Consider the following 18,243-nt stretch of genomic DNA (forward strand, 5'->3'; position numbering starts at 1 on the left):
AACACCATTACATCACAGGAAGCCTGCGGTGTGGGCACCCTTTTGGAGTCATTAAAAACTATACAGGATTTTCCCCCCCTTAACGATGATCGTTTTATAGGACAACTAAAGGCAAATGCTTTGAACAGGCTTTGTATTAGAATGCTCACGTTTATGTGAAAGAAAGAAACCCCCAAATTTAAGACGATTACCTCCCTCCCCAAGAATTTAAGACAATTCGTAAAAAAATAAAAGAAAGAAGAGGAAGGAGAAAAACGAAGCCAAACAGAAGTGCCAAAGAAAAATTTCAAATTTATTTATATTTATTTATTTATTAGTTAGACTTACATACCGCTTCAGTTCATAAGTTAATGCTTTGATTCACACTACGCACTAAATCATTGGTCTCCAACCTTGGCAACTTTAAGACTTGTGGACTTAGCAATAGCAGTTAGACTTATATACCGCTTCATAGGGCTTTCAGCCCTCTCTAAGCGGTTTACAGAGTCAGCATATCACCCCCCACAGTCTGGGTCCACATTTCACCCACCTCGGAAGGCTGGAAGGCTGAGTCAACCTTGAGCCGGTGAGATTAGAACCGCTGAACTGCAGATAACAGTCAGCTGAAGTGGCCTGCAGTACTGCACCCTAACCACTGTGCCACCTCAACTCTGTATAGGTCCAGAGATATACTGCCCAGGACAGTGTTGGTGAACCGTTTAGACACTAAGTACCCAAGCTGCAGGTGCGCATATGCCTAAACTCCAAGGTACATGTGTGAACATGCACATGCGCAGACATGCACGCATGCACAGCAGAGACCCTAAGACCAGGTGGCCAGCAGGAGGCGGGGCATCCCAACACCGGCAGCGCGGCAAGAGGCAAGATCTTTTTCTTTCACGAGCTTCCGCTTCATCGTTTGCAGGGAAACAGAAGGTCACGAAAGAAACACCACGGAGATCTGACCCGGGGCAATGGCATGCGTGCCAGCAGAGAAGGCTATGCATGCCACCTCTGACACACGGGCCATAGGTTCGCCATCATGGGACTAGGAATTATGCTAAAAAGGACAGGGTCAGAAGGGAAAAGAAGCTAACATTAATTTAATTAATAATTCTAATTAAAATACCAATGTCTGCATGGAAAGAAACCACACCCAAACACACATATTCCTTTCCTATTTTCCAGCAGAAACTGGGGTGGGGGAAGGACTAGAAATCAACAGGATGGAGATGTGGTCAAGGGAGGGGTACTTTAAAGGAAAGGGAGAAAGACTTAACCAGGCGGGAAATGAGACGAGGTAAAAGATACTTTGGGAAGGGGTGGGGAAAGCTATGCATGATAAATTCCACCGAATTCAATGACTGTCATTCCAGAGTTGGATTAAAGCTGTTATAATCTTGTGGCTGAGGAGTGTCCTTGGGTAAAAGTAGGGTTTTTAGTTCTATTCAGACCCTGTGAGATGTTGGAATGGTCATTCAGCGAGACAGTCCTACCACCCTTTTGATGCTATTCATGTATAGGAGGCAGGGGAGGTTGCCTCATCCTGAATTTAACAGAATAAGAGTTGGAAGGGACCTTGGAGGTCTTCTAGTCCAACCCCCTGCCTAGGCAGGAAGCCCTATACTGTTCCAGACAAATGGCTATCCAACATCTTCTTAAAGACTTCCAGTGTTGGGGCATTCACAACTTCTGGAGACAAATTGTTCCATTGATTAATTGTTCTAACTGTCAGGAAATTTCTCCTTAGTTCTAAGTTGCTTCTCTCCTTGACTAGTTTCCACCCATTGCTTCTTGTCCTGCATTCAGGTGCTTTGGAAAATAGTTTGACTCCCTCTTCTTTGTGGCAGCCCCTCAAATATTGGAACACTCCTATCATATCACCCCTAGTCCTTCTTTTCATTAAACTAGGCATACCCAGTTCCTGCAACGGTTCTTCGTATGTTTTACTTCCAGTCCTCTAACCAACATTGTTGCAAAGAGTCTCAACGTCTTTTTTTATATCATAGCAACCCAAACCGGATGTGCTATTCCAAGTGTGGTCTTACCAAGGCATTATAAAGTGGTATTAACACTTCACCCGATCTTGATGCCGTACCTCGGTTAATTCAGCCTAGGACTGCCCTGGCTTCTTTTGCTCAAAGCATCTCCTAAGTGTCATAATTCCGTGACCTGACAAATGCGCGCCCGACAAATGTGCGCCGCCAAAACCGTGGCGACAAAACCGCGACGTCAAAAGCGCGCCCACAAAAGTGTGATTAGGGTTAGAGTTATAACATTGTTTTCACGTCCCACTATGTTGTTTGTTGATGGCGCGCTTTTGTCAGCGCGCATTTGTCGGCACGGTTTTGTGGGCGCGATTTTGACATTGCGGTTTTGTCAGCACGGTTTTGTCTGGGCGCATTTGTCGGGCGCGCATTTGTCGGTGAACCAATTCTGGAGACAAGGAGGGTCCTGATAGGGAGCCTAAGTGAGATTGGGTGACGTATCTGCCTTTCTGCCTCTATTCAATCTCCTTGCTAGCGTTACTTACAGCTAGTCCTTGACTTACAACCACTCATTTATCAACTATTTTAAGGGCACTTACAATAGCAATAGCAATAGCAGATTTTTATATACCGCTTCATAGGGCTTTCATCCCTCTCTAAGCGGTTTACAGAGTCAGCATATCGCCCCCAACAACAATCCGGCTCCTCATTTTACCCACCTCGGAAGGATGGAAGGCTGAGTCAACCTTTGAGCCGGTGAGATTTGAACCGCTGAACTGCTGATCTAGCAGTCAGCCTGCAGTGCTGCATTTAACCACTGCGCCACCTTGGCTCTTAAAGCGGGTTCTCCACAGTTAATTGTTGCAGCATTCTCCCATGGTTCACGTGATCAAAATTCGAGCATTTGGCAACCGGCATATATTTATGGTGGTTGCAGGTATTCTGGGGTCCCGCGATCACCGTTTGTGGCCTTCTTAGCTAGCTTCCAATAGGCAGCGTCAGTGGGGGAAGCCAGTTTTGCTTAATGACGGTATTATTCATTTAACAACTGCAGTGGTTTGGTCAGCTATCGTGGCCAACAAGGTTGTAAAATTGGATGGGGCTCACTTAACAACTGTCTTGCTTAGCCATGGAAATTCTGATCCTAACACTGGTTGAAAATCAAGGACTACCTGAACAACTATTTATGATTAAGAACTTATGACTGCAGGCCCCGGCTTCACTTCAGAGGCAGACAAACGCATCATTTGTCAGACGTTTTCTTGTGACTTAAACTCTTTATTGCACATTTGTATAGACGCGTTGTTTTATTGTACCTTCTAGCTATTTTTAAGAAGCATCATTTTGTTTTAAACTGAACTTTTCTATTTGTAATGGCAAGAAAAGTATGGATGAGTTGCTGTATTTCTTGCTTGTTTCCCTCCCTTTCTCCTTCCTCTTTCATTGCTATGGAGATATGAACTAGATATAAACATGATTTCTTTCCTGGACCGCTACAGAGCTCTGCTGTTAACCCCTCCAAATACTGGAAGGATATTTTTTGTGATGCGGGCATTATTTCTTTAGTCATCTTCTGCCCATTTTGCCAAGGTGGCGCAGTGGTTAAATGCAGCACTGCAGGCTACTTCAGCTGACTGCAGTTCTGCAGTTCGGCTGCTCAAATCACACTAGGCTCAAGGTTGACTCAGCCTTCCATCCTTCCGAGGTGGGTGAAATGAGGACCCGGATTGTTGTTGGGGGCAATATGCTGACTCTGTAAACCGCTTAGAGAGGGGCTGAAAGCCCTATGAAGCGGTATATAAGTCTAACTGCTATTGCTATTGCTATTTTACTCCATATTGTTCTGATTCCAGTTATAGGTGACTGTAGGCTGCTGTTTCTAGGATCAAACTTTGCTGCTTCTTTCTCTCTCTCCCTTCACCATATACTTAGCCAGGATCCACTCAATAAATAAAGTTGCACAATCACGATTGCGCTCAGAGTCTTGAACTGCGCTAAAAATGTGCTCTATAAGAATACTCTGCATTCTTTACTTCTCAATTTTTAGTATCAGTTCTGCAAAACTCGGTAGCTTATTGTCATGCATATGTGTGTTTCATAGCATTACACAACATGCAAATTTGACCTTGGCTGATATTGATTGGGTGGGCAATCTTTAGGAAATTCCAGGGACATAGCTTAGATCCGCAATGGCAAACCTATGGCACGCATGCCATAGGTGGCACGCAGCACTCTCTCTGTGGGGGCGCAAGCTGTTGCTCCAGTTCAGCTCCATTGTTCATGCGTACGCACTTCCCACCACCAGGGGGCGTGGCGTGTGCAGGGGGCATCTACATGTGGAGGGGGAGGGGTGCATGCAGGGGGGGACATTGTGGGAATGCGTGCATGCACAGTGGGCCTGGGCACATGTGCAGGGGCATGCACACATTGCATTTTGGGGGTTCGTGCATTTGTGCGCATGAGCTCGTGCTTTGGGCACTTAGTCCGGAAAAGGTTAGCCATCACTGGCCTAGATTATGGAGCTGAGAAAACATAATTGGAAGAAAGCAATGATAAAGTGTCTACTGATGTGAATGAAAAACGTAGACATGCCCATGGAGTCAACAGGAGTTGATCTCCAGTCAAAGGAGATGTCACTGTTAATTGGTCAATCTGACATTACTCCATGAAACACATGCTTGAATTCCTCACTTGAAAAGTAAAAAGTATCCCTGGATACATCATAAAAATTTCAGTAGGGTAGGTACCTAGGTGTTCTGCCCCTCCCCCCTCATCCCACACCAAAACACACACTCCGAGCCAAAGATAAGTTACGGCATTTAATTAACAGACAGACAGGTCCTTGGCAGCAAACCGGCACAGACAAGCTTGGGCAGCAATCCAGCACAGATAAGCCGTGGCAGCAATCCAGCCTGCCAAGCTCACAATAATGTTCTCCAACATTAGTTCCTGCGTTGACTTCTGCAAAAGGGGCGTGTGCACAAGCAGTCCTTTTATACTCTGAAGAGGAGCCTAATGACCACCAGCTGAGTGCAATCACCAGTCATAAATGAGTGCGTGTGTTCAGGGTTATGCCCCTCCCTTGAAATGTGTCCCATTTTTTTTGTGTGTGTGGAGTGGTCCTGAAAGACATTGTGATCCCCTTGAGCAAGCTGATTCTTGTTTCTTGTTTCTCAGTTTAACTAACACTTTTTCAACACTCCGTATCTGACTTTGCCACTAGAAAGAACAGAATTGTGCAAGTGCGGTGCATTCCACCATATTTATTCTTTTGTGCGGTGATGAAGGGAAACTAGGGTTTTCTAACACAGTTGTGATATACTGACAAACTGTTCAAGGAGGTGATGCAGAGACTGTAACTTTCTGGAAACAAGGACCAGAAAAAGAAAGATTTTCTCCGATAAGGATAGGGCTGCAGGGTTTTTTATAACCTGAAACGCTTACTTTAAACTAAAGAGTTTTCAGTAGTACATTGTATGAGCGTGCATTTTTTTTACAGTTTCTATTTCTTAATCAAGGATCTTGCCATAACTTGATACAGTGCAACAGCCTCTCTTGCCAAAGAATGAAAATGATGAAAAGGGGGTTATTTTTAGTTTAAAGAGCCTGTTTGTAGAAACAGAAAAGATACACATTTGGTATTCAAAGCATAGATAAAAAGAAACATTTCACCCCCCTCCCTGTTTCGAGAGAACTGTTAACAGCTTTTTATAGGTTTGTTGGCAAAGATCACAGATGATGAATTGTATCTGTAGCGCTATATACGATTCCTTTAATCTTCCATTCTCTGTGCAACAAAAAAACTCTTTAACAGCAGGTGTAACAATATATGCACAACGTTTAGCGTTGCACATTGAATTTCTTTAGCTCCTTTTAATGTAATCTTTAAAACACAACTTGTTTGTGGTTAAAGGTGGACTGATGCTCCATTTAAAAATAAGAAACGTAGCATCTATTATTTGTGAGATACATATTTTGCTAGTTTTTAAAAAGGTAAAGTTTCCCCTCGCACATATGTGCTAGTTGTTCCTGACTCTAGGGGGCGGGCTAATCTCTGTTTCAAAGCCGAAGAGCCAGCGCTGTCCAAAGACGTCTCCGTGGTCATGTGGCCAGCATGACTAAATGCTGAAGGAGCACAGAACACTGTTACCTTCCCATCAAAGGTGGTTCCTGTTTTTCTACTTGCATTTTTTAAAACATGCTTTCAAATTGCTAAGTTGGCAGAAGCTGGGACAAGTAACGGGAGCTCACTCCATTATGCGGCGCTAAGGATTCGAACTGCCGTTAGTCTTTACAGAATGGTTTTATGAAAGCATTTCATTGGTTGTGCTTGGCAGAAACCTCACCTGTAGATTTACTTTAACTCTGTGTTTCTCAACTTTGGAGACTTGAAGTCCTGTTGGCTTCAACTCCCAGAATTCCCCAGCCAGCTGTGCTGGCTGGGGGATTCTGGGAGTTGAAGTCCACAGGATGTCAAGTCTCCAAGGTTGAGAAACACTGCTTTAACTGATCTAGAATAATTTGCATTAATGGAAAAAAACTGTCCACAAGCTTATAAAACATTTTAGAATCATTTTTCTGCTCTAAAGCAATTCTTTGCTTGGAGTCGTCTGATGCATCAATTCCATACACCCCGCCCCCTCCACAATGTAAATTTGGCTTTGAATCTGTGGTCGAGCTATTTTAGTACACTTATTTTATAGTGAAATAGTTTTGTGTTGCCTTAAAAATATGATGAGCTAAGCTTTTATGGATTAGAAACTGCTGAGTCAAAAGAATTTGCCGCAAGAGGTTCTTATGGAACGATCCTTTTACAGATATTTTTGTTGACCCCGTGGGCACTAAAATGCAGAATTTGGGAAAGTGCCACACAGCAGCTTTTCCTTAAGTTCCTTCTTACACATTTCTGTCTGCGTCTATAAATATATTGTAAAAATATATATTGTTAATATATTTTATATATCGTAAATATATTGAAAAAAAATTATTGCAAAAACCAGCACTGACATTTTTTTTCCAACATTATTTTTGCCCTAAAGAAGGTTAAAAAGTGATGCATCAAGAGCTTGCTTCAAAATGAAGATTTCTGGTGTAGGATAGGCATATTCCTCATATAAATTTACATCTCTAAAATGTTTGGTCTGCTGCTTTTTGAAATCATGGCAGACATTTTGAAAGGTGCAAAAAGTTAATTCAAATACATTTCATTGTTGTTGTTGTTGTTGTTGTTGTTTTGCCTTACCTCTCTGGGTGTGATCATTTGGGGGTGATTTCATAACGTACTGAGTTTTCAAAGCCATATAAAAGCAAATAAAAAAAGCTTCCTGCTTCATTGGAGTACTTGCTGTCATAGTTGCCTGGGTTATTTATGGCATGACGTCAAAAATGTTACAAGGTCATTTTTGAAATATTGCTACTCCTCAGGAGGGCTGGATTGTCATCTGACAGCTGGAAACCTGGTTGAATACTTTTCAAATAGCTGCTTCTTTCTCAGACAAAAGGAATACAATAAAAGGAGTCCAGAAAAATAATGGAATAATAGGTCATACGGTATGCAGTCATTTTAATCAGGCTGTTGATGCTCCGGAAATCCTGGATATGATGCAGTAGAACAAGATGAACCCACCTGAGGAAGCAGATTAGAAAGCTGGATTGACACCATGCAAGTGTTATTTAAATAGCTGCTGGTTGGGGCGGTGAAATACATGTCTGTCTGTCTGTCTGTCTTTCTTTCTTTCTTTCTTTCTTTCTTTCTTTCTTTCTTTCTTTCTTTCTTTCTTTCTTTCCACTATGCAAATGTTATTTAAATAGCTATTGGTTGGGGCAGTGAAATATCTGCATGTTTTTATTTCCTTCCTTCCTTCCTTCCTTCCTTCCTTCCTTCCTTCCTTCCTTCTTTCTTTCTTTCTTTCTTTCTTTCTTTCTTTCTTTCTTTCTTTCTTTCTTTCTTTCTTAACACTATGCAAATGTTATTTAAATAGCTGTTGGTTGGGGCAGTGAAATACCTGCATGTTCTTTCTTTCTTTCTTTCTTTCTTTCTTTCTTTCTTTCTTTCTTTCTTTCTTTCTTTCTTTCTTTCTTTCTCTCTCTCTCTCTCTCTCTCTCTCTCTCTCTCTCTCTTTCTTTCTTTCTTTCTTTCTTTCCACTATGCAAATGTTAGTGTTGGTTGGGGCAGTGAAATAACTGTATTTTTTTCTTCTTTCTTTTCCCCCCCCTCTCTCTATTTGTGTGTGTGTGTGTGTGTGTGTGTGTGTGTGTATATGTGTATATATACATATACATATATACACACACACTGTATGTGTGTGTGTATGTATGTATGTGTGTACATATACATATATATATAAACAAACAAACGTGTGTGTATGTACATACATACACACACACGCACACATACACATACACACATACACACACACACACACACACACACACACTCACACACACACACAGAGGACACTGAGGTTTGAGAGTTTCAAATTACAAGAACGTTTTCCCCCAGAATATTAAAACCTGATAAATTTCTTACAGATACAGAATTTCTGAGCAGGGAAAAGAGTAGACAGGAAATGGCCTAGTTTTCAAAGCAACAAGATATTCAAGGTAGCAATTTTTTCTTTGGTCAGATTTTAACTACAGTACCTCGAAGGGTATGGACAGGATGTGACACATCCCGGCAGGCTGACACGCACGTTGGTGTCATGTATTGTCATTGTCAGTAGGCGTGGTCAAGAAGAAGGCACTAGGATTATAACAATGCAGGTGGTCCTCAACTTACAACTTCAGTTGAGCCCAAATTTTCTGTTGTTAAATGAGTCATTTGTTAAGTGAACGTTGCTCCATTTTATCACCTTTCTTGCTTCAGTTGTTAAATGAATCACTGCAATTGATAAATTAGTAACCCTGGTTATTAAATGAATCTGGCTTTTGTCTATTGACTTTGCTTATTGCAAAAGGTGATCACATGAGCTTAGGTGACATTGTCAGCTGATGTGGCCTGCAGTGCTGCACTCTAACCACTCCGCCACTTCGGCTCTCCTCCTACTACAAAACCACTAGAAAATAGACACCCTTACCTTATGCAAAGGTGATTCAGTAGAACAGATACCTGTTGTCCTTTTTTTGCGGGGTTGATCATTTTCACTACCACTATTTCTATCCTGCCCAAGGTTAGAAATGTTCCTGTTTCATTAAAGCCCAGAAGGAGATTCCCCTCAGATGACATATTTCATTTATTATTTCATGTAATTCAACATTGGAGTTCTGGAGTAGCTGAATACAAACTGTTTAATCTATATTCTAAAACAGGAGCGTTAAATTGGCGACCAGCGGGCCGGATGTTGTCACATGCAGGCCACGCCCACCCCAGCTCCGCATAGGGGAAAAACACCACTAAACATCATGTGATAGATAGTAGAAATACACCGAAGGGAGGAGTAGAGGGCTAGAAGAAAGAGGGGTAGAGAGGGTGGGAGAGAGGACGGGAGGGAGGATGAGAAGGAAGGGAGGGAGTGTACCGGGAGAGAGAAGTGATAGAGGGGGAGGGGAAGTAGGGTAGAGGGGAATGATGGAGGGAAGAAGGAAAGTTGGAGGGGGGCGAAAGAAAAAGGTGTATGGAGGGTCGAAGAGGTACATTGGGTCTTTATTTTGGGGGGTTTTGTTGAGAAGAGGAATGGTTGTGTTTATTGTTTAATGTTATATGGCCCCGGTTATGCACAGTATATATGTGACTGTACAAATTGAAAATGGAAAATAAAAACATATTTACTGATAAAAAAAAGAAAATAAAACAAAATAAAAACAACATCATGTGATGGCCATGTGGCTCTACAAGTTTGATACCCGTGTTCTAAAACAATATTCTGAAATGACAGGAAATTATTCTTCCTAAAAATGTGTATGTAGAAAATGAGGAGGAATTAAGGTGTTTTTTTTTAATTGTGATGTGTTTATTCCATTCTAAATTCCCAAATGGACTTAAACCCACTGATCATAAGCATGAAATTATGTTAGATAATATCTTTAAAATGTTGACATTTCCTTACTCAATAACCTTCATTGGTTTTGTACAAATTTTAAAGTGATTTATGGAAGCTTCCTTCACTGCTTGTATGCGAGAAGGACTAAATAAAGATTTTCGGCATTTACCTGCTGATACATTATTTCCAGATTTCTGAAAAGCCTTTTATGGATTTCTAAATCACAATCCCTTTGAAATTTCCTCTTTTCAGGTTTCCATGCTGGTTTCAATAGAACCAATTGATTGTATTAAGCTTAAAAAGGCATTTTCCGTGAGTTGAATTATTTTTCCTGGCTGCTTGTTAAAAGAAGAATAATCTGTACTTAACCTGAATATGGCCTGCTGTATATTGAACGCCAGTGAAACAACTGTATCTTACATCTAGAATTGCAGCAGGTTAAGTAACTTTAACCTTACTGACCTCCACTATATTTTTCTAGTAAATATAATCCGAAACTGCACTGCTGTAATGAATCAACTGTCAAACACGTTATATACCAAGACAGTATTAATCTGAGTGTTTGATTTTGCTGTGATGACGTAAAATAGTGTATCTGCCCCCATACAGTGAGGTTACTTTTAATAGCATTTCTGCTAGGTCTGATCTTTGCTTCTGGCACAACTCGATATAATTATGTCATGAGATCTGTGAAGGATATTTTTCCAAATGATCAATAAGGGAAAGGGTTTAAAAACGCTTTCTGTAGAGTGGGTTTTATATGTTTATATATACATATTTATAACTGTATTGATAAGAAGGCGGTGGCACAAGCTTTTGTCTTCTTCACTTTTTGTCTTTGTTATAGCAATAGCAGTTAGACTTATATACCGCTTCATAGAGCTTTCAGCCCTCTCTAAGTGGTTTACAGAGTCAGCATATTGCCCCCAACAACAATCCGGGTCCTCATTTCACCCACCTCGGAAGGATGGAAGGCTGAGTCAACCTTGAGCCGGTGAGATTTGAACAGCCGAACTGCAGAACTGCAGTCAGCTGAAGTAGCCTGCAGTGCTGCATTTAACCACTGTGCCACCTCGCCAATTCTCAGTTATGAGAATTTGTTTGCTCTAAATGGAGAAGAATAAGTCATCAGGGGCAATATTGTATTTGTTGTATTTTAAAGCTTTTAAAAATGGAAATTACCTTTACTTAACTGTTGTAAGAACAGTTTACAGCAGTTAAAACTGCAGAGTCAGATTTAAATGCTAATAGCAGTAAGAAAAAAACCAATCTTGCATTTCTTTGTCAAGAAAGGTCATTGACAAATGCCTTCAGGTCTGATTGAAGAACAGCACGGATGCTGCCTCCTTTGAAAAGCCAAATGTATTGTCTTAAAATTTCACTAATTTTATTGAGATGGTAAAACCAACCTATCTGAACCCCGTATTGGAAAACGTATTACATCTTTAACTGTATTTAATATTTATTCACACTACTTGAAGAAAGTGTATGTGAACATGTTCATTCCCTGATACCAAAATTTGTGAGTAACCAACGAGGATGAAAAATGTGAAACCTTTAGGGTTTTATTAGGAATGTCCTGTGGAGGACATTATTACGATCTCCCCATGGAGATTCAGACCCTCACCACCCTTCAGGCTTTCCGCAAAGCCGTTAAGACCTGGCTGTTCCGGCAGGCCGGGGGCTGATGAGTTCCCAGCCCCACTCGAATTGCTGATTGTTGCGTGGTTTTGACTTGTCTTTGTATCCTGTCTTGTTCTGTTGTTTTTGTACCCCTCCCTTTCCCCATATGTCTGTTCGCCGCTCTGAGTCCCTCCGGGAATAGGGCAGCATACAAATCTAATAAATGGAATGGAATGGAATGTTGCCCTCCTGTTCTAAAGAAGCTGCACACTCAATTTAGTGCATATCAGTATTAGAGAGGAAAGCCAGCTGGGTGTAGTAATTAAGGCACCAATGTAGAAACCAGTAGTCTGTGAGTTCTAGTCCCACCTTAGGCACAAAAGCCAGCTGGTGACCTTGGGCCAGCCACTTTCAGATTTAAGAAGAAGCCAAGGCAAACCTCTTCCAAAACAGTGCCAAAAAACTTGAAAGGACAGTCAACAGAAGGACAACATTGACTCAAAGGCAGGATTGCATTGGAAAATCAATTCAGAATGACAAATAGGATTATTTCATGTCAGTCACTAACCTTCCTTCATGTCCTCACTCCAGGTTGTATTATCCCCCCTCCCCAGCCAACCAGCCCCCCCGCCCGACCTGCTCCCCATCTGGCCGGCCGGCCGGTACAAGGACTCACCACTCTCCTCCTCCTCCTCCTCCTCCTCCTCCTCCTCCTCCTCCTCCTCCTCCTCCTCCTCGCTTGGTACTGGGCTGGCTGCAGGCCGGGGCAAGCCGCCCAGTAGAAAATGCCGGGCAGAGAAGAAATTGCTGCTGAAGAAATGGCGGCTTGGCGGCCCAGAGCAACCTCTCCAGAATCACCCTCGATGGCGCAGTCGCTCAAGTGCAAGACATGATTGGCTGCTCCCAGATCAGGAGGCGGGAGAATCAGTGCCTCCTTTGCATATGGAATTTTTTGCTTTTTAACTCTTTCTTAACTTTTAAAAGGCAAAAAATTCCTTATGCAAAGGAGGCCCCGAGTTCTCTGGCCTCCTCCTATAGTTAACACTGAGAGCAGACACCAAGCCACTATGACTTGAAATCTGGTAGCAACTACCCTGGCTTTAATTATTTTTTTAAAAATTCTTTAAAATTCTTTCCTTTCCCTCAGGAGACTGGTGAGGCCCTGCCTCCCTTGCCTCTAGTGACTGCACGTCCCTGTTCCCATGATGCTGGGATGAATGTAATTTGCCACTGATAGTTCATAAGAATTCCCCTGCAGTTGGACCTTTGCACCGCAGAGCCAAGGCAGGCAAGCCACTCCTTATATCTGAGCAAGACTGTCACAAATCCTTTGGAAATGAGCCTTTTCCCCTGAGCCCACATTATTATATTGAGTGTACCATAACATTCGGAGCTTAAAGGGAGGAAATCATCCCTGCTTTTCTAGCTCACATTTGCACATTGGCTGTGTGCCTTGTTAATATTAACATTCACTATTTACAATATTTATTTTTGTTTGTGCAGTGACTCATTTATAGGTTATACAGATAAAAAAAGATATGTATAATCCTGAACTTCCTGTCTAATTGTTGTAACTGAAGAAGGTAGAAAATAGCAGTCTATATGGTATTTTACTCTTGGGCAGGTGAAAGAAAACTCATAGACAATTAAGCTGTCCACTCCCCACTAGTTGAAGGCAGATGGAAAGATGTTAGAACTAGATGTTACATTATTAGAGAAAAAGTTGAATGAGGAGATGAATTAAGTAGCCTCTCCCCCTCCATGCTACTCAGTAAGACAATGTACTGGACTCTTAACCAGCAAATATCAATTAATCCAGACATTATTACAGGTTTACTTCCTGTCTGGAAGGGTGTTGTAGAGATAATTTTACTCTGATTATCGTTTGATTTGGGGAATATTATTTTCTGGTCATAACATTGCGTAATATTTTCATCAGAAATGGGTGTTTTGACTTTTGATCACCAAGTCATGATTCTTTGTCCCTCCGAGCCATTCAGTGTCATTCTTTGATGCACCAGAATTATTTGGAGTGGAATGTTTGTCTGTTCATTCTGGCCTGAATCTTTTCATTTGTCAGTCATATTTTCAGACAAATGAATCATGCTAACATGACCTCTTCATTGGTGAAGTCATGATGTAATTATTTTCTGCTCAAGTCACGGATGCTTTCTCAGATTTGATCAAGTTTCATGTGTCCTTCCATAATCCACTGTATGTGGATTTCAGCTAGGTACTGTGACTGTCTTAATAGAACTGACTCATAGTTATTTCTGTGCTAAAATCTGTGGTCCAGTTTTTCAACATATTCCTTTTTTAAATTTTATTTTCTGAGGATTAGAGAATTCCTTTTGAGTTTCTTTGGATGTTGTTTTGGAGCTTATATTATTACCAGAGTTAGGGATACTATCATCAATGCTCTGCTATACATATTTCTATCATTCTGAAGTCTCAAGTTGTCTATCCTACCTAATTTGCTGGGGCAAACTCTCTCCTGAATTTCTAGAAATTATAATATAATATAATTGAATAATAGGAATCCAGAGCTTACATTTTCAAGAGAGAGAAGCTAAACTCCTTGTTAGAATTGAAATAGAAATGAATAGAGTAGAGTAAAGTAGAATAGAATAGCTTATTAGCCAAGTGTGATTGGACACACAAGGAATTTGTCTTTGGTGAATATGCTCTTTGGTGAATAGAGCCAAGGTGGCGCAGTGGTTAAATGCAGCACTGCAGGCTACTGCTAGATCAGCAGTTCAGCGGTTCAAATCTCACCGGCTCAGGGTTGACTCAGCCTTCCATCCTTCCGAGGTGGGTAAAATGAGGACCCAGATTGTTGGGGGCAATATGCTGACTCTCTGTAAACCGCTTAGAGAGGGCTGAAAGCCCTATGAAACGGGATATAAGTCCACTGCTATTGCTATTGCTATTGCTCTCAGGGTACATAAAGAAAAATAAAATAGTACGATAGGGGGATCCTTGCTGCACCGAGCTCAGAAAGCAGTGATCCCACTATCTCCCCCACACCTCCTCTTTCTGAAAGAGGAGGTGGGGTGGGGGATCATTGCATACTTCTAGTGCATCAGGTTTAATAGTTTAATTAATTGCTTTTCTTTTGAATTAACAGTTCTCGCACGTTTTGCAAAAATAATGGTGCTGGCCCTTTCCTATCTTATTTTCATAAGCATTTCTAGTATGGTTTTATTATATCCTGTGATCATATAAAGTACAGCAATTCTCACCCTCTGGAAGATTGCCAACCTTGATTTGATTCTCAAGACTTTTGTTTATGAGTATATTGTACATTTAAATCTCTGACTGTATTTATTTTTATGTTATTGCTTCAGAGCGTTCAGCGCCATTTTTGTATTACTAATGCAACTGCTATTACTCAGAAGTGGAGTTTATAGAGGTGCTTTCATAGGTATCTGGGGATTAATTTACGTATGTTTTTAGATATGTTAGATCTTTGCATATAAAACTTGGCTGTTCCACAAGAGCTTATTCCAGTGTAGTTTCATGGAACTTAATTACCACTCAGTGGCCAATATCTTCGATAAATAAGCTGTAAATACGAGCACTTGTTAGACGTCAGTGGTGGGTGTGAAAAATTTTTGGAACCTACTCTGTGGGTGTGGCCTCCTTTGTGGGAGTGGCTTGCTGGCCATGTGACCTGGTGGGAGTGGCTTGCCTGCCATGTGTTCTCTCTCTCTCTCTCTCTCTCTCTCTCTCTCTCTCTTTCTTTCCTTCCTTTTGTCTCTCTGTCCCTTTTTCCTTTTTTTCGTTCATCTCTCTCTCACTTTTTCTTTTTTATTTATTTCTTCCTTTCTTTCTCTGTCTCTCTCTGTGTGAGTCTGTCTGTCTTTCTGTGTATATGTGTATGTGTGTGTGTGTTTGTGTGTGTCAGTGGTGGGTTTCAAAAAGTTTTGGAAGCTCTTCTGTAGGTGTGGCCTGCTTTCCGGGTCCACTGGTGAAACCTCTTCTAACCGGTTCGGTAGATTTGACGAACCGGTTCTACCGAATAGGTGCGAACTGGGAGGAACCCACCTCTGTTAGACATACTGTGTGATATTAAGGGCTGCTTTTGATGAACAAAGTTATATGGAGCAAGTCAGCATGTCAGGAGACAAGCTTGTTGCAGGATGTAATTGCTGTAAAATGTTTTTTTTTCTCCAAAATCTTAAAAGGTACCATAATAATTGAGAAGTATAATGACATTTCTCTGAAGACCTTCACAATGCAGCATGGTGGACCAGAGATAATTATGCATTGTAATATCTTTTGTAAAACAACTTCTTTTTATAACTTACTGCTTCCCACACACTATTAGGAAAACTGTCATGAAAGTTACTAATTGCAGTGTCTGCAAATACATCTGCAGATGTCTGCAAGTGCAGTTTTCATTTTAGTACCATATTGATGAAGTTTCTGGAAATATTGTAGACTCTTAGATAACAGTTATGTAACTTACCAACAAATGCGTTAAGGAACTGTTTGAACCAGTGGTGGGTTTCAAAAATTGTTCGAACCTACTCTGTGGGTGTGGCCTCCTTTGTGGGAGTGGCTTGCTGCCCATGTGACCGGATGGGAGTGGCTTGCCGCCCATGTGACCAGTTATGAAGATGCTGACGACACTTGTCAGAACCACCTTAAATTACCTCACACACAGCACTGGCATGCATAAGAATAGGATGTAAACTTGTTTTTTAAAAGGCATCTTTGGTTTGCGTTACAACAACTTCAACACACGCAATGTTCTGATTGCACCACAAACGCAGTAGTCATCCTTACCTTTCACAGAGGCCCTGAGTTTTATAAATATGAGCATGACAGTGTAGAATAATCATATCCAAGGACCAGTGGTGGGTTTCAAAAAATTTTGGAACCTCTTCTGTAGGTGTGGCCTGCTTTCTGGGTCCACTTCGGTAGATTTGACGAACCGGTTCTACCGAATAGGTGCGAACTGGTAGGAAACCACCTCTGGTTTGAACAGAATAGATACATTGTATCTGGAGTTGGAACGTGTCATTTGCTAAATTACGGGACACGATTTATAACTTTTTCAGGGATCAGATCATTCGATAGGAAGAACAAATGGCTTTACCAACAATTTTGAAGCCGCCGTTCAGAAACGATTCTGTGTTGTAATTGCTCTGCAAATTTATAAGAATCCGTTGATGAGTGATTGTAGGGATTAAAACAGTACAGCGTTATACTTCCTTCATGGGCTTGCTAAATTGCTAGGGTAGCGATGGAAGCCTTTTGAAAACAAGACGTTCATGCAGATTGAAGTCTATGGGGATAAGGTGTTCACTAGATAATGAATGTGGGGAACCAATTTGGTGTAATGGTTAAAGCATCAGGCCAAAAAGTGGGAGATTGTGAGTTCTTGTCCTGTCTCTTACTCACAAAGTTAACTGGGTGACCTTGGTCCTCTGTCTGTCTGTCTGTCTGTCTGTCTGTTTGTCTGTCTTTCTCCCTCCCTCCCTCTTCCCACCCTCCTTCTTCCCCTCTCTAAATGAACTGTTGTAAGTTGAGGACTACCTGTGCTTAACTATATATTGGGTGCTTGAAATATCCACTATATCATCCAATAGCATCTGCCTAGGTTAATTATATTGTCAATGGTGGTGAAGAAGTGAGTAAGATTCTTGGATTTGTTCTAGCCATTACTCTGTGTTGGCTTCTTACCTGGCCTGGCTTATAAAAGTCTCTAAAGATTATTTATAACTTCGTATTTCCAGGAGTAGAAATAGAAATTGCCTTGAACATAATGGAGTGCCTTATAATTGAGTCCCTTTGTAGTCTATCTACAGAATTCCCGGGAATTTCTCTGTATAGGTACTTTCCCCAGACTGAAATTAAGAGTCATTAAGATCTCTTAACAAGGGTATTTAGCAACAGGAATTGCAAGAACTAGAAATAATTAACCTTTGATGCTAGGCCTTTGGTGCTGGAATTCCATCTTAGTAGAATATTTTTTGGGGATTTATTTTGACCCTTGAGAAAAGGCTATACTTATTTTGTTATATTGTACTATATTAATTTATTTGATTCTTTTTGTTAGTTTTTATTGTCTTAAATGTGGTTTTCTATTCTGTAAGCCGCCTTGAGTCGCCACGGGTGAATAGGCGGCAATATAAATTAAGTAAATAAATACATTCAACGCATAAATAAATAAGTCCCTAGGGAGTGGGCGGCATACAAATCCTATTAAAGTTTTAAGTTTAAACAGTGGTTTTTTTTTTGTATAAAATATAGATATTTTCATTTTAAGGTTAAAAATCTGGGTTATGGTCTTTGAAATAGTAATAATATCAATGTTGAGAATTCTGCTCAATTGCTAAGGCCATTGTAAAATTTGGGGGGTTGTTTTTATTTTAGGGGGCTGCATGGATAAGGTCAACTGTATTGGAACATTTTCCCCATGCTTGCTTTGTTACGTGGCTTTTTCATTGTGCATTCGTTGTGTTTTTGTTTATTATTATTATTTTGGGGTTTTGACTATAAATCAGTAAGCAACATTATGTGGTTTGTTTTCCTAGCTCGCACCAGATCCTGGCTTAGTGTCAAATAAAAGGAGAACCTTTAGGGTTTGTCAAATTGGCAGAAATTGCCTCAATTATAGCGGATTTTTGTAGAACATAGCAGTGATTTTGTATTTTAAATCGGTG

At 40.9% G+C, this 18,243-nt stretch overlaps 1 protein-coding gene across 1 annotated transcript in view; it reads left to right on the forward strand.

Annotated features, from left to right (window-relative positions):
- Positions 1–18,243, forward strand: part of VAV3 (vav guanine nucleotide exchange factor 3) — a 193,061-nt gene that overhangs the window by 46,615 nt on the left and 128,203 nt on the right. The window lies entirely within an intron of this gene.

This window comes from Thamnophis elegans, chromosome 5 (genome assembly GCF_009769535.1).
Source record: "Thamnophis elegans isolate rThaEle1 chromosome 5, rThaEle1.pri, whole genome shotgun sequence".
Classification (NCBI taxonomy): Eukaryota; Metazoa; Chordata; class Lepidosauria; order Squamata; family Colubridae; genus Thamnophis; species Thamnophis elegans.